At 44.9% G+C, this 15,559-nt stretch overlaps 1 protein-coding gene across 1 annotated transcript in view; it reads left to right on the forward strand.

The window, feature by feature from the left end:
- Nucleotides 1–246: 246 nt before the first annotated feature.
- LOC133142166 (cAMP-specific 3',5'-cyclic phosphodiesterase 4D-like) overlaps nucleotides 247–15,559 on the forward strand; it is a 92,562-nt gene continuing 77,249 nt past the window's right edge. Inside the window, exon 1 of the mRNA XM_061263211.1 lies at nucleotides 247–265. The gene's annotated coding sequence lies outside the window, so the exon portion shown is untranslated. The remainder of the gene's footprint in view (nucleotides 266–15,559) is intronic.

Below are 15,559 nucleotides of genomic sequence, written 5' to 3' on the forward strand. Positions count from 1 at the left end.
AAGGCAGTCATGTTTCTCTTACATTCGGAATCGACGGATAAGAGGGAGTCTGCTAAGTCAGTGTATTGTGACGTAAAGGCTGTTGCGTTTGCATGGTAATAACCAGGTTGCAGTACACGGCTAGAGCATAAACAGCCTTTGAAGTCCCGGAAAGGCGAATGTTTTTGCTTTTATCGTATAGCAGCTCGGTAAACAGAGAGGTCATAAAAGACCAGCCCGGCCCTGGCATCTGAAGGACCCTTAAGGAGGCTGTTCAGGCGCCGAGGTAAGAGAATAATGGTCATAAATACCTCCTCTGTAGGGCTGGTCCGGCCTGTTTCCTCATTCCCGCTGGGGTTTTGACAGATTGATCATCTCTAAAAACAGGGCTAGCCTATAATTTCACTTGATGTTAGGCGGTTTCCTAATTGGTTAGTACTCCGTGTGAAACCGTTGACAGATGACGTCTTCTTTGTTGAAACCGTTTACAGTGACGTGGAGGAGCCAGTTGGTTTCACAAGAGCCGCATTGCCCGCGTTCTCCACCAAAACACGCACCCCACTTAAATACCTTCCCCACCCCCCAAAGTGCATGACCCAGGGGCCTACAGGGAGGTCTGTGACTGGGGCCCTGCTGTGGGACAGAGGCCAGGAGTCTGGAGAACACAAGGGGAATTAGGTGTAGGGATAACCTAGTGGATTAGGCACTTGAATCTGAAAGGTTGGTGGTTTCAAGCTCCAGACATAGCCACAATAATGTCAATGCAGCTGGTGGGCCCTTGAGCAAGGCCTGTAATCCCACATTGCATGGTTCCTGGAGTGTTCAGTATGAGCACTGTGTTTTTGGAGTGTTCAGTCTGAGCAGGGCAGTGTTATTGCTTTCACAAGCAATACGGAAACGGAAATATCCGTTTTTCCTGGAGGGGAGATTATTCCCTCACTGTCACACACAATCAAACAGGGCAGTCAAGTGCTTGACGGTGTAGGAGGAGGGTGGGCCTGCCATTTTATTATGGTCAATCAAAGAAGAAGCTGAATCACTTGCTCATCGGCAATACCCTGTAACTGAGGTATGTGGTGATCCGTGGGCTCTCTCGTGCACACCTGAGGTGGCATTTCTAAAGTGTTGACTCAGAGCTTTATGCCTCAGCTGAACTTGGCTGGGGGTTGCCTCATCTGGAGAACAGCTGGAAGCCCCTGCACCCAGTGCGAGAGTGTACCTTAGCCGAGAGCAGGCTCACGTTCCTTTCTCGTCCATGACAGGCTCGGCCATTACGTGCGATGGAAGCAGAGCTCCCTTTCTCCAGACAGACGTTAGGCAAGGCCAGCATAAACACCGGCATTTTAGAGTTCCAGTTACAGCTCGCCTTGCACCCCAAGGTGAGGGATCCTGTCCTTTGGAGGGACTAGAAAGGGACTTGTTGACCCAGAACGGTCAGCACTTTGGTGTCCGTTTTCTTACTGAAACACTACACCTCTGAAAACCAGTGACTGTTTCACTGCGTACCTGGGTCAAATACGTCATGTGTTTGGATTTATATGTTTTTCTATGCTTTACTGAGCTTGTCTGCTGTATTTGAACCTATTAAATATACAAAAAATGCAAGCCCTGAAATCTGGTCCTTTTGGTTGGCTCAGTTGCACCAGGAAAGATCAATGGAGTACAGAAAAGTATTTGAATCCTAAACAATGACATATTTGACCCAGGTCTGGGGTCCACTGATGGCGATAAACCCTGGAAAGAAGAGTCAGTGGTGACTGGATTGGAAGTGTCTTACAGTGCAGATAGAGATGTCATGAGTGTTATGGTATCCTGGCTACAGTTTAAAAGGCGGTCATACCTTGTTTGCGTAATAGGAGTCACTGAGGGCTTCCTGCATTTTCTTGGGTTTACGGCACCCTAATATCTGTTGGGTTTATGTCCCTCGACTGTAATGAACACCACTGGCTCTAGAAATGATGTTTTTATGAGGATGCTGTGACAACTGGTCATGTGATGTCATCAAACGCACCATCCTAGTAGGGATAGCATTAACTCCCCCCCTTTCTTTGCTTCTTGCGATAGATATAAACATAACACAGAATGGAGGATCACACTATATTTTTGGAGGGATTACACTATATCATGTTGTACATGTCAATATTTAATGAAATGTGGAATATAAGAAATCATGAGTATTTGTAAATTGTATAAGTTGTATAAAATGCAGTGTGTTGTTATTGCAGCATTAATAATTATGTTTCATATCCTGTATCGTGTCTTCACTTGTCACCTAGATCGCTGTCCTGTGGGGTTTAATGGCTAAGGAACCTGACGCAGTGCTGAATGATGATTGGCTTTCTTTCTTTTAACCAATATAATGGCTTCGTCACAGTCTCAAGGTCACACAGCTCAAATGTCATATTACCAGTTACTCTGCAGCTCTCCCAATTTAGCTTGGGTTATTACAGCCAAATGACATGACATCAGTCAGCCCAATCCAGTCCAGAGGGAAAAACCATAACTGTCAGCCATTTCATTACACATTACAAAGGTGTTCACTTCACAAAACCTTTTCTGAAAAGATTGAGTTCAAAGGATTTTTGTAGAAATGTACAAAATCTGCTACAATGTGCTTGTATGCAGAAAGACTGTTTTGTCTGTTTTGTCTGTCGATCCACTAGCACCACGTGATGTGTTCTGAGGGGTTATTCCTGTACTCCCTCTCCCCCCTTCCCTGGCCGTGTTGTGTTACCGTGTGTTACCGCAGCAGGAATGTGATCAGACCAGTCTGATTGGTCAAACGCTTCAGAGAACACAATCTGACTGGTCAAACGCTTCAGCAGAACGCAATAGGATTGTGCTCAGCTTTGTGTCACGTCCCACTGAAGCTCCTGACTGCAACTATTTTCTTTTAAAAAATGGAGCACCAATATAACACCCTTTATTCAGACGGGGCAGTAAAGAGGGCTTCAGATAGAGATGGTACAGCCAGGAATCAAACTGTCATTGGTATGGATTTATGTTTTGGTTCAGAGCCTAACCCTACACACAATCACACAGGAGGAGTGTTCTGCACTTGGCCAGATTTGTTGCTGGTCGTTATGGTGCTTTATCTGGCTTTAACTCTCTCAGCTGAGCTGGTAACGGCTGGTTAATGTGGCCAGGGAGCAGCTCCTAATAATTATGGATGAAGCCATTCAGTATGAATGAAGGCATTTCCTGGTGCTGTCACACCTGTTTAAAAAAACAGTGGCGACCCCAGTGGCGCAGGGTTTGGGGTTAATTGAGGGAAAGTGGTTAGAGCGCGTGTGCACTGCTGTGTGTGCACTACCTGAACCTGAAGGCCACGACCCTGAGCTTTCTGTTTCCCCGGTAACACAGCCAGTGAAGGAACGTTCTAGCGATCGGGTGATGACGCAGCAGTGTGTCTGAGAGTCTCTGCCTCCAAGTAATCGCTGTTCGTTGCATTTTTCTGCAGCCTTTTCCAATGAAAGTGAAGTATTGATTCTAGCCTGATAATGGAAGCTTTTCCATTATCCATTCTCTTCTGCTGTGGGTTATCCATGGTCTTCATCCAGTGGTCATTCTCCCTGCCATTCTGCAGTACTCACAGTACAGCGCGGAGGTGCTCACACGTCTCTGAGGGAGAGAAACGTCTTGCTTGGAAACCCAATATGTCATTAACGGTCAAAACGGGTTGACGGTTTTTTAAAACCACAGACTGCTGAGTAATACATTGTTACAAATGAATGGAAAATAACTGACAACATGACCTTTGGATTTTTAATAAGCAAGGTTAAATATAGATGCACATGTACAGCCGAAATTCTGCTGTCGCTATTCTTGGTTTATTGCGCACCATGTAAAATACGTCATGTGAACTGGAGAAAATTTAAATTGAAACAAAGGTTCAAGTGTAATCAACACCTAATATGTGAGGCGCTAATAACCCAGCTATAAGATGAGTAGCAGGGAGAATGAAAGTGAAGGAGAGAGCCAGACCAGTGCTTAAAGAGGAAATAATATATACTGTAATTAAATCAGTTTCACATTGAGACGGGACCCTTGTGCAGCGCAGTGTTTGGTAATGATTTCTTTATGGGAGAGCTGGTCGCTTCAGGGAGATTGAAGGTGTTATACATGACGATATGCCTGTTGTACGGCTCCAGGGAGTCTAGTGCTGGGAGCATAAATCACGGTCCTTGAGGGGAGGTAAATGGTTGGTATTTATATAGCGCCTTTATCCAAAGCGCTGTACAATTGATGCTTCTCGTTCACCCATTCATGCACACACACACACACACACACACACCAATGGTAAGTGGCTGCCATGCAAGGCACCAACCAGTTCGTCAGGAGCATTTGGGGGTTAGGTGTCTTGCTCAGGGACACTTCGGCACACCCAGGGCAGGAATCGAACGGGCAACCCTCCGACTGCTAGACAACCGCTCTTATCGCCTGGCCTGTTCCATGTCCGTGTCCCACACCCACACCTCGCTCCTCACGCAAATGGCCGCAAACTAAAATGGAAAGCCGACACAGCCTTCTTTGGGGAACCAAAAAGCCGCCTGCCCCCTCCGCCCCCAGTCACCATGGCTACGGTTCCCGAAGGTCGGGAGGGCGCCTGTCAGTTAAGACTGCCGCCGTACGATGGTACACTTGGTTAGGTCGTTAGCGTTGCATCTCCTCTGTCAGATTTCCCTGGAGCCTGCAGCTGTTAGCAGCCTGCCACCCCATGTTGTGTGCGGGCCTGTCTCAGGCCCAAAACATACCCTACGCAAGTACACGACTGCTAGTGACAGCGTAGGGCCAACACACTGCAAACGCATTGTCCGCTTGTGCATACTCAACGTGCGTACTTATGTCCCTGTGGAGGTAATGCTTACACTTTTCAATAAGGTTCCATGACTTGGCATGAAATGATGTAGCTGTTGACTAACTACTACTGAGAAGTTCATCTGTACAGTTCTGTTAATGTGTGCATCATTAATTCATGTTCGCAACTACATTAGTTATTACCAATTCATATTGGAATGAAAAAGTCAGTTAATGTATTTGTTAATGGTTAACTAATTATAAGTTTGTCCTATGGTTTGCTAATGTATAAATATCATGTATCAAATGTGTTAGTTGATAACAAATTTAATTTCATGCTGTATTTGTCCATCATTAATTCATGTTAACAACTACATTAGTTAATGCCAATTCATGAACCTTATTGAACGTGTGACCAAGTTAATAAGCAGATCATCCACGATAGTTGTGAAAAACTGAGCGGAAGAAAGCACAAATGGAAGAAGGTGAATTTGTTATATTGTCGCCTGCTACAGCGCCCCCTCGCTGCTACATTTGACACTGCAGCTCGTGCTTAAGAATTTTAGGCAACATATTTTGTAACATTTACACTGGATTTGTACATATCCTGGTGCTGTATGTGTTTACAATATCTGTTGTATCATGCCTTGCTTCTTGCCTGATGTCTGTACTGTGTTTGGCCTGTAGCGTAGTGGTTAAGGTACATGACTGGGACACGCAAGGTCAGTGGCTCGATCCCCGGGGTAGCCACAATAAGATCCACACAGCCATTGGGCCCTTGAGCAAGGCCATTAACCCTGCATTGTTCCAGGGGAGGACTGTCTCCTGCTTAGTCTAATCAACTGTACGTCACTCTGGATAAGAGCGTCTGCCAAATGCCATTAATGTAATTAATGTAATACCTACAGACTTAGCCTATATTTACCATGTGAACCATGATGTTCATGGCTGTCGACAACGGATACAATTCTAATCACATTAACCAGCCCTTCTTTGATCCATCGCTGGTGGAGGGTCCTGGTTCTTATGATCCATCGCTGATGGCACGTTTTGGCTTTTATGGTTTCGGTTTCATTGTGGATGACATCCAAAGAGCTTGCTGATCCTGTTCTATGAAGAAACGCGAGATCCCCCTGTGGTTACATGAACCCAATTTATGTAATCAGATTTACAGCCTAACGCCGTGGCTTAATTGACCCTTGGTTGACCCATAAGCTGTGGTGACTCAGGGGGCCCAGCCTAGAGAGATTCTGTGGGGCTGGACATTGTTCTGGACAGCCTGGACCTGAACTCCAGGAAAAAATGATGTAATTGTAGAAAAATAATCATTGTTGGTCCATACTGCGCTTTTTGTCAGTCATTCAGTTATTATATATTATTATTGTTATTAATGCATTGCGTACTTAAATCTTTCCTTTTCCTTTAGTTCCGTTGCAGTAGAACAACAGGATGCGGAGTGATACCATTTGTTTAAACATCAAAGGAAAGTGCTGTTATAGTGACGTCATAAAAATTCTGTTTCCTGTTTTTGTCGCAGACTTGTCTCCTGAAACGGCTCCAAATTATAACAAGGCCACTATGTAAGCATCAAGCAAGTGATTAAATATGTATTTAAAATGTTAACATTTAAAGAGTGTGTATGTGTGTGCCTGCGAGAGTTTGTCAGAAAGAGTGTGTGGTTTGTGTGCATGCATGCGTTGGTGTGTGGATTTTTGGCATAAACGCTCTTAGGTCCTTTTTGTTGGACTCTTCAAAGGAATGCAATATGCAAGTGATATTGCACTTTCCAGCAGACCCTGGTGTGCAGAAAAAGTTTTATTTTAGATTTCTGTCTCTTGCCTCCAAATGGCATGTAGAAGGTAGCAGTACTCGGTCAGAAACACTCAGCCTTCACGTGTCACGACCAGGACTGGAGCTCAAGGTGGACTTCATTCAATTTCCTCTCCCTGGGGAGCCTCCTCTTACATTAGCACATAACTGCTGAGATCTGCCTGGTCTGATAGCGTTTCCCTTTCCTGGCGTGCTGTTTGCCCACAAACAGCAATTGGCATTGTTACAAGAAACAATCTTTTTTCTTGATGCCTGTGGCGTGCTATTGCCATATTTGTCTGTAGTGTTATTGTTTTTGTCTGTGATAATGCCATGATTGTGTCTAGTGGAGGTACTTGGCTACTACTAGTGGTATACATGTTTGTAGAGTCACTGTAGTTTTAGGCAACTTGAAATTTTTTACTAGTGGTAATAGTGTTTATAGTATCACTGTAGTTGTGGTGGATGAGATGAAGTTTATTACCAGTGGAATAGTGTTTGTAGCTGCAAATACAATTCGAAGGGGGGGGATTACTCCCGTGTCAAATATGTATATATTTTTAAAAATCATTTTAGTCATTGTTTTGTTTATCAGTTCATTTAAACTTAAGTATATGAATTGAAACATTTTCTTTAGAATTTAGTTCTGGAGCACTGGTGAATGCAGGTGATCTTTGTTTTGTTGGATGTAGGTGAACATGAACAATTTTTACAGGATGACCAATTTGTTTACATATCTGGCATAGTAGCTATGTTATTTCTGTCTTGTATTCCTTCATTGGTTTGGTGCATTTTATATTAAAATCCATACTGTTCTTATTATTAATTTTACTTATTCTTCCCAGTATAATATTCATTTTGGTGTCTATCACTAAATCTGGTTACACTTTATTTGATATCACGTGAATATCAGTTCAATGTCAATTTAAAGTAACGACTCATTGAGACTGTTGATGCTGAGCATACATATGCCTACTCTTGTTGGCTCTTAACTTTGTCACCAAACATGTTATCACATGAGGATGAAATGTGGGTATGTCATGTAAATATGTTGAAAGTTGTGTGATACTCTATTTAGTGGACTGTTGTTGAGCTTCACTTAACATTAAATATTGAAATATCCATGGACTGTCCATTTACGTGCAGTAGATCATAATTTCACATTAAGCTGAATATTTCACAGAGTTGAAATACAGCAAACAGTCTGGTAACACTTTGTTGAGTGTTTCGTAGCAAGAGTGTCAATAGAGCATTTGTTTCAAACGTCTGTTTCCTGTGACAGTCTATCCATTGTGATGTTTTCAGATTTAACCGGAATGTTGCATGTTCAAAACCACAGGAGATGATTTTGTAACACCAGACAAGTGAGAAATTACTACATTGTTACACTGATGCTGATACATGAAAATTTTTGGCATGGTAAATGCACATACTGTAGTGAGGGTTACTCTAGCCAGTGTCTTCTATAGCATGGGGGTTATATTCTCAATTCTCAACCTTTTTATGTTTGATTAGCAGGGAAGTGGCATGGAAGTTCTGAAAGCTTTTAGCCAGAACGCATGTTCAAATCTACTGGGAGGCTGAACAAGTTTTGTGGCCGGAATTACTTGAGAAAATATCCGTGCATGAGATGTCGGTGCAGGAATTGTCTGTGTTGGAGTATTCGTGCGGGAATGTCTGTGCTGGAATATCCATGCAGAAATCTCCGAGCCAGAATATTCGTGCAGGAATTGGGTAGTGTGTTAAATCTGCGGTATGTGCAGAATGTATGTAATTCGGCTCATGGGGATTGGCTGAGAGACTGAATCATGTAAGCTGTGACAAAACACCCTCTTTTCCAGAACTATGGGGCCAGAACAGGGCCATTAAATGGATGATTTACCTCTGGTGTTTCTTTTATTAATTTGATTTTAGTGGGATGTTTTCAGTTGCTCCAGCCAGTTTGTGTGTGTGATGGTGAAATACTTCCAGAATTTTCTGCAGGCCTACTGGCGTTACCACGGCCGGTGTAGGAGCGTCCTGTGTTTTTGTGGACTAAAGCAAAATAATAAATCTAAGAAAATAAATTCCTGTGCGATTAATATGCGTTGAATGTTGTGTGGTTCTCTGGTTAAATGTAGCCTGCAAGCAAAGCTTGTTTATCTACTTTCACTCAAAGACCTGATTGGCTGAGCCGATGACTTCATTAGGTGTCTGGTGAACTGGCGGGGAGCTGCAGGATTAGCTGCAGCATTTGGGAGAGGAGAGGAGAGGGAGGGGGGAGATGAGAGGGAGGGAGGAGGGGAGGAGGGAGGGAGAAAAACTGATCCCTGGTGCTGCCGTCTGAGCACAATGACGGCTGTGATGACCCTGCGCTAATCGCATTCTACTGGCAGCCATCTCAACTCTCTCCATCTTCCCTGACCCCAAACCCCATCTTCCCTGACCCCAAACCCCATCTTCCCAAACCCCATCTTCCCTGACCCCAAACCCCATCTTCCCTGACCCCAAACCCCATCTTCCCTGACCCCAAACCCCATCTTCCTGACCCCAAACTCAGATCTATCCCCTTGTAATAAAGAACATTAAAATGATTTAGGAACATGTGACAGCATGAATATGCAACAATATGCTACAAAGACACTGATTAGTGTCACGTGTGTTAGTAGTACTGTGGAAAATTACAGGTCGAAAGGATGTCAGGAATAAATGCACAGTCATAGCTCAATAGAAAAAAAGACATTATTAGAAAAACCACTGTGACACTTGATGCACTGCGAATCGTACAGGCTGCATGCCCTCTGGGTTTAGCAAAGTCAGGCTGACCCCAGGCTCTGCTCATTGGACAAAGCCGTCATGTAAATGACATAAAGAGGGTGTGAGGATGATTCTCTGACACCGGTCAGTTAGGCAGTAGCATTGCCAGTAGCTTGCAGTGGGTAAACAATCATGACTGAGGACTTGAAGTGGCTTTCCTGCTGTTAATGAGATAAATCAACCGTTCAGCCTCCACCATGCACACACACACACACACACACACACACTGGGGAGGCCCATGACTCAGTCCCATGTCACCATCATCAGACTGGGGTTACTATGGCGATGGGCACAAACAGGGAGCACTGACACGTTAGGAACGTGGATGGAGATGGAGGAGAGAGGGAGAAGCAAGAGAGAGGGAAAGAGCCTCTTAAAAGCCAGAAGCAGTGTATGGTATATGAATAGTATTGCATGTCTCTGCAGCAGGGCTGTGATGGTGGCTGCAGTATCTCTGCTGGAGGGCTGCAGGTTTGCTGGTCTCTCTGCTGGAGGGCTGCAGGTTTGCTGGTCTCTCTGCTGGAGGGCTGCAGGTTTGCTGGTCTCTCTGCTGGAGGGCTGCAGGTTTACTGGTCTCTCTGCTGGAGGGCAGGAGGTTTGCTGGTCTCTCTGCTGGAGGGTTGCAGGTTTGCTGGTCTCTCTGCTGGAGGGCTGCAGGTTTGCTGGTCTCTCTGCTGGAGGGCTGCAGGTTTGCTGGTCTCTCTGCTGGAGGGCTGCAGGTTTGCTGGTCTCTCTGCTGGAGGGCTGCAGGTTTGCTGGTCTCTCTGCTGGAGGGCTGCAGGTTTGCTGGTCTCTCTGCAGTAGCTGCAGTCGCTGCATGACGGTGGGTCTCCCTCCTTTTGTGCTGACCTGGCAGGCCCCGCCCACTGCAGGTCTCTGGTTGCTAGACTTGCAGTTTTGAGCTTCCAGCCCTAATTAGCTTGGCCTCCGCTAAAGAGGAGCTGCACAGCCCTGCTGCAGCCCCCGTATCGATCATTCCGCTGTGATTGATGAGCGCTGAGGAGATTATGTATGGGTGCTCTCGCCTCCCCCCGAGAATGGCCACTTATCATTCTCTGACATCATCCTGCAGCATGCTGCTGTACAGCAAGACTCTTTCTGTACAGGTGGCTTTGCAAACAAGTTGTTACGGTTTTCTTTTATCCTTCTGCCCGATATATGTTTTTGTGACAATTGTTCTGCGATATTTAATTTAACCGTAGGCTGTAATCTTTACTAGGAATTACAGGAGATCACACTCACGGCTTTGGCAGTATTCCTAGAAGTTGGATCAAACCGATGTCACTCCTATAGGAATTGGGAAATTGTGATTTAACTGTGGTTAAGACAGAGAAAGGCTTTGTTCTGCGGAGTTTAACGCTGAGAAGAGTACTTATATTCATAGTGGGCTGGCCAAAGGGTCTGTAGGATTGCAGCAATCGTGTAGCTTTGGGTCCGTGGGCTTCTTTGAGAAAAGAGCGTGATTGCAGTATCACATGTAATGCCATAGCTGTAAATGCGCCGGTTTTAGCGGTTTCTCTGCTGGGGAAAAGTGAATTTCCAGGGCTTGTGTGGTGTCAGAAGCGGCGGCGCTGGTCTATTTTGGAGGCTGGTGTTGGTGACAGGATTGGCCCTCTGGCCCCTCCGCACGGCCCCTGAGGCCTCCAGCATTGGACCGTACTGAGCATGCTCAAACCGGCCTCAAAATAGGCCTGAAGGAGACCTGCACCGGCATGTTGTTATGTGAAGGACAGAGACCCGTCAATCATCCACAAACCGATCGACTGGTCTGCCACATCCAGCCCAGCTGTTCACATCATTAATTTTCTCCAAAAAATAAAAAGCTGTGATTGTGCTGTTTTTCTGAATCAGATACAAGGAAACCTGCCGAAGGTGTCCTCCGAGGGGAGTAATAACAACAAACAATAACAGTAATAACAACAATCCCTCTTTGTGTACATCTGAACTGAAATTTTCCCAAGGCTTTGTCTCCATCAACATTTGAAATCTCTTCCATTTGTTTTGTTTTTGTTGTTGAGTGTCAGTATAGCTAGATTACCCGCTGTTTTAAAGCATGCCTTTAAATTCCAGTCTACAATGATTGGCACAGGATTTCAGGAATTACTTACAAAAATCTAAGGACAGGAGAAGATAAAAAATAACACAATAAGCCAGCATCGCTCTGACCAATTGACAATTTATTATGCATCGATGAAGCTCCTGTGGGAGATTTACAAAATGGCCACCATCAACAAGCAGGGGACCATGATGCACAGCTAATAGGCAGAGAACAGTACTCAGGAGTCCAAACGTGGCCAACATGGACAGGTGACCGCCAAAGCAGGTTCCACTGTATCCGATATTTACCTAAGGGCTAAGCCCGAATGGTATTTGAAAATGTGCTTGTTTTAAGTACTGAAGCCTACATCTGTCAGGGGGCCTTTCAGGACACAGTCAGCTATAAATGCCTGTCTGCATGTCCAGATGCTTTCTTTGGAACCACAGTCAATAAAATGATATCTGCATAGGTAAATGCTTTTTTCCTGGCAACAGGAGGACACAGTTAATGACAGCTTGTTATATTGAAGTAGAAGTTTCATGAAGTTATGTTTCATTTTTTGTATTCTGTATTGAAAGCATAAAACATACTCGTAGCATTGGTAAATAAAGTGAAAAGACCTGTACATTTAGAGTGTGGAAAAAAGAATTTAGGAAAAGGAAAAGAATGAAACATGGACCAGGAATGTATAAAATTTGATACTCTGCTTTTTTTCTGTGATTCCGTCCAGAGAAGACTCTTGATGAAAAATGACCTCCACTGCTTTGGAATAAAGGGAATGAGGGGAAAAACCGGAACGGAATAACGGCTGGATTTGAGGTCACAGCCGCTGGTTTGGCGACAGGCATGAAGGCTTTCACCGGGCCTGTCCTTCTGCCAGGTCCTCCTTATTAATGGAGGACTGTGGCTGTGTTTTTATTTGATGAGACAGGGGGAGAGGAGGGGGTGTGACTGAGGTTTTATTCATGGTGGGGTTATACATTGGGGGTGAAATGACACTGCAGCTTTATTTGATGGGAGGGGGGACTGTGGTTTTATTTGATTGGTGAAGGGGTGGGGGGTGGGGGGTGGTGGATGACACCAGTTTTATTTAATGGGGGGGGGGGGGGCATTTCACCATGCCATTTGAACAAGAGAACAGAGTGCACAACTGGGAGAAACTGCAATATCGTTTCAGAATAAGAGTCCCATTTCCATTAGCAACGTCAAAGACACCAACAAGGAAATACTTGGCAAGAAACTAATAAAAGAATAATATAGGGCATTCACAGTTAAGCTGTGCCCCCTCTCTTAACCGACTTGGACAGAGTGGCAAACTGCGGCGAGAGCTGCACAGCCGTTGGGCTTGAGCAAGGCCCTTAACCCTGCATTGCTCCAGGGGAGGATTGTCTCCTGCTTAGTCTGTACGTCACTCTGGATAAGAGCGTCTGCCAAATGCCACTAATGTAATGTAATGAGAGCCCGCCCGCATCTGCGCCAGACAGCCAGACACTTCTGCGCTCTCTCAAAGACATCACCTGTAACACTTACTCCTCTGGCGGCCCCCTGTCAATTAATCCCCTCCTGTTTCCCCTCAGCGTGATTTCCACTAAGCTCATTCACAAGAAAAGTTAATTACCAAATTGATTTGTAATGAAGATGTTTTCGCATGAGCGTTCCGGCTTTTAATCAGGTGTGAAATGAGCAACCTGTGAGATAATATCGGTGTGGGTTTGGAGCGCACTGCCGGGTTCTCTGTGAGAGAACTCTGTCACTGTTGTTGAGCCATTTCAAGGTTTTGGAGGTTCCATGTTGCATCTGCATCATGAAATAACCAGGTAAAATAATGTGGATACCAGTAAACGTCCTACAGATTACCAAATAAATAGAAAATATCCATCAATTTCCACCCCAGTTCAGAACTAAGCCTTTTTTTTTTCATACAGTTGCCTGTTTTGGTTTTTGTCGATAATTCTGTGGAATCTGCAGGAGTGCCGGCATTTAAGGGGTTAAAGTACTTCAGGTACATATTAATCCTGGTCTGCTCGTTGCACCTCTTAATGCCTGGGGGTTCCCTGATGTTATCTGAAGGCCCCTGAGATGAAGCACTTTTGACAGGCCTCCCCACCTCAGTAACACTGAATGACCTCACGCACAGCCCTTGGGGCTTAGACCACTGGACCGTACTGAGCATGCTCAGACCACTGGACCGTACTGAGCATGCTCAGACCACTGGACCGTACTGAGCATGCTCAGACCACTGGACCGTACTGAGCACGCTCAGACCATGCACTCATTTTACTCTCGATCTGTTTGTGTGGTAAGCGAGTTAAATAAAATATATATTTCATAATAACAATGATGAAAGTATTACTAACCATGTGTAAAGCCAACAAGTATTTTTTTTTTAATCTGAAAAATGTAGCCCTAGTTTGCATGATGGAATCCATCAAAACCTTCAGTCTACAATCAATACTGACACAGTATGTTTAAATGTTATGGTGCTTCATTTGTCTCTGTTGGAGTTTAAAGGTGGTCCCAATTTTACACCGGTGTAGCACTGGGAGTCACTGATTTAGTGTGCGAGCTGTGATTGGCTGATTCAGGACTGTACACACTGCAGCTCGGCCCTATTGCAAAATGTTGGGGTCAGACAGATGGTTCCAGATGGTGGGTGAAATAATCACAAACACACTGAGATTAATTCCAGAGTGCTGGTGTGGGGTCTCCTACCTGGGCCAAACCCTACCACAGCCACACACAGATATTCTCAAATTTATACACTCCCTCAGCCAAGTGTGTAACAAGGCACCATGTTCAGTCATTAGATATTTTATTGTTGTTCTCGGGGTGTTCTAGCTGCCAACCGTGGTATGCTAGATTGTAAGTCGATGTATTCTTCAGGGGTTCAAATTGTATCTGTTTCGTCACGCTAGGACTCGGAACCATACTGTCCTCTCAGGTCCTCTTCACACTTGTTCCTGTGTTCCATCTGCACTTCGTTGTACGTCGCTCTGGATAAGAGCGTCTGCTAAATGCTTTGTAATGTAATGTAACATAATTTCAAAGAGGCTTCTTGTGAAACACTTACAGTATGTTTCCTATTAAATTCAGTTTCACTGCTGTCTAATGGGTTAATGATATTAATATCCCTTAAGACAGCCATCGATTATTGAGTATGTTCAAATAATATTCACCTTTGGTGCAATTTTCCTTGACCGTGAAAGGGCAGTTTCTGCATGGCCGACACAGCCTGTTTTTCGTCAGTGTAGCCGGGGGTTACCCCCATGACCCTCCTGCCCCTTCAAAAGGAGCACGAGTAAAGGGCAGTGTGTGGCACGGCTGTATCACACCCTGGAGCATGATGGGTAAACTGTGGGCAGAGCCAGGAGGTACACTGCGGTATTAAATGAGCGCAGTGCGAAGGCATTAATGTCCGATCCTGTTTCTGCAGAATCCAGGTGCACAGAGTGACATTGGACTGATTCCCCTTTCTCTCCTGCTCCTGCATCGCTCTGTGGTGCTGTGTTTCAGACCGCGTTTAACCAGACTGGCAGATCAATGGCTCGCGATATCAGCATTACAATGCCGGCTTTAGACAAACCACTGCCTGCTGTCCACACTGCCTCTCATGTTACCGTGGGACTCATTTTGCAGTCTGCCAGTAGTGCTGAAGTGCCTAATGCCTTCAGGATGGAGAAATGGGAAGGAACCTGTGCAAAAAAAGTACTGCATTTTAATATGCAGTTATAAAGTCTGAAAGTCAGGGAATGCGTTTGTCATACGTTGAAATGTACTGCTCAGATTTCATCATTTAGTACTTACTGCCTCTCTAGCGCCTTGTCATTTATTGTAGAATGTGCAGCTTTTTTTATTGCATTTAAAATGTGAAATGCACAGCATGCAGAGATGCAGGGATATGGTGGCTGTGTGTGTGTGTGTGTTTTGTGTGTGTGTCTTGTGTTAGATTAGAGGCTGCGGTCATGGGTCTCATGGTTTTCTATTGTCATGCTCACCTACTATGGCAGCCTTACCGAACTCCTCTTCCTGTAGGCCGAAGTGCATGCTGGTGATCTCTCTTACTGTGCGCTACACTACCTGATTTCACTCATTATTTTACCTGCTTGGTTCAGATAATAAGATCATTTGTTTGGGGGGGGG

Source organism: Conger conger, chromosome 12 (assembly GCF_963514075.1).
Source record: "Conger conger chromosome 12, fConCon1.1, whole genome shotgun sequence".
NCBI lineage: Eukaryota > Metazoa > Chordata > Actinopteri > Anguilliformes > Congridae > Conger > Conger conger.